This window comes from Callospermophilus lateralis, chromosome 1 (genome assembly GCF_048772815.1).
Source record: "Callospermophilus lateralis isolate mCalLat2 chromosome 1, mCalLat2.hap1, whole genome shotgun sequence".
Classification (NCBI taxonomy): domain Eukaryota; kingdom Metazoa; phylum Chordata; class Mammalia; order Rodentia; family Sciuridae; genus Callospermophilus; species Callospermophilus lateralis.
In genome coordinates, this window is record NC_135305.1 from 41,035,281 (window position 1) to 41,037,303 (window position 2,023).

Sequence of the window (2,023 nt, forward strand, 5' to 3'; positions counted from 1 at the left end):
GAAGTCAGCAAATAGAGTTAGAGATACCCAGTCATCTATCACACCAAATAAAAGGACATAACGGCTTTCAAAAGGGTTTTCCCACTTACCCAAAAGGCTTTCTGAAAGCTTCTACCTCTGCAAAAAAAAAAAAAAGAAAGAAAGAAAGAAAAGAAAGAAAAAAAGAAAAAAAAGAAAGAAAAAAAAGAAAAAAAAGGGAAAAAAAAGAAAAAAAAACAAAAAAATTAGAACAATTATGGCAGATTGCATGAAACGTGAGAACGTCACAGTAACTGCTACTTTTCATTATGTTTGTCTTTGGGTCAGGATCAATGAACCGGAAGTTTGCGATAGAGTATGAAAAGAAAGATGGGTATTGTGAAGGAAGGTTTTCAGTCATCTAGGATCCTACTGTAAGGATTATCTGAAAGGGAAAATGGGTCTTTCAGGTGCTTGTTCAAAGGCTTTGATGGACTGGAAGTAACTGCGAGAGTTGTACCATCAGGAGGGTGGCCTAAGACTACAATGCTAAAGTATGCATACCTCAGTTACAAAACTTTTGAAAGGAAGTCTCAGCCACAGAATGCATATACCTGTAGAGTTTTGCATGGGTTTTATATGAATACAATTTTAAAAAATAGCTGCTTGCACATTATACCAGAAAAACCTCCAAAACTGCAATTGCTTTGAAAATAGAATTTAGGTTTTTTGGAGTTTTCTGAAATGCTTGGTCTGTATTTTGATAATTGTGCATATTATGTAAAAATGTTGGTGGACCCATAAATGACCAGACTTTTTCTAAGAAAAATGTTGCTTTAATGCATTTCATGAATTTTTACTCTTATATCATTGCTTGCTAGTAATAGCAAATCTGCTTTTCTGCATCTGCTTTGCGTAGCTATTGTAAGGCTTTGAACTAATGTATGTATTTATTGCTTGAACTTCTGTGCATACCTTATAAAGCATAATGTCTGACAATTTAAATGGCTCATGTATTCTTGCTTCTATCATAAGCTGATTATGGGGACTATGATCTTTTGTATACAGCAAATTTTAACTGTAGCACAAACATCTGTTTATGTATTGGTGGAATATACCTGTTTTATTTATCTTTTTTGAGGTAAACTAATTTTTGATACTTTTCATTACTGTGTACTATGTTCATACTTTGAATTCTCTGACGTTAGAAGTCATGGTTGAGAATTGTAACAGCTGTTATTCGTTCTGTATTCATGGCTTTCACTGCTGAATAAAATAAAGGACCAAACCTAGGATTTGAAAGAAAACTGTCTACCTCTAACACCAGGGAGTTATCAGATTTTATTTTACATAGTTTTAGTCTACAAAGACACAATTGCTTAAACCTAGTGGGCTTAAGGCTTATATTCTGTGTGGTTGGATTCATGGCACAGTTGTACTGTTTGAAAATCAATTAAAATTTTATGTGAATGTTACAAGTATCTGGTAGAATTACCACTAACTGGGTTTTCTTTAGATAACTCAGATATGGAGAAAATGTCATCAGCATTCTGGGTGTACAGCTGCTTAACTTCATAAGAATGCATTTCTTTGTGATTAGGGAATCGAAGAATAGTCAGCTAGGAATAGAGCTACAGAAGTACACTTAAAATAAACCATCCTGGACTTTAATGTCCCTGGGCAGATTCAGTCACAAAATCCAATAGACTGTTTTGCAAAGTTTCCAAATTGGGCGTTTACATTTTTGAGAATTTGTGAGACTTGTCTTACACATGCCAATATTAACACAATTTGAACAATAGCATTATCAATTCCATTATGCTGTTGAAAGGAACATAGCTTACCCTTGTTTCACTAGTTCAGGTTGCAATGAAAGGGTTTTTTTTTTTTTCTTTCTTTCTTTTTGTCCACTTGCAAATCTTACTTAGCAAAAAAGGATGTACATTTTACTATAGAATTAATGTATGAACAGTGTGTCACTACTGTTGGATGTAAAAATGTATATGAAACCATTTCATTCACTTGATTACATTTCTGAAGTATAAATAAAAAACTATAATTCTTT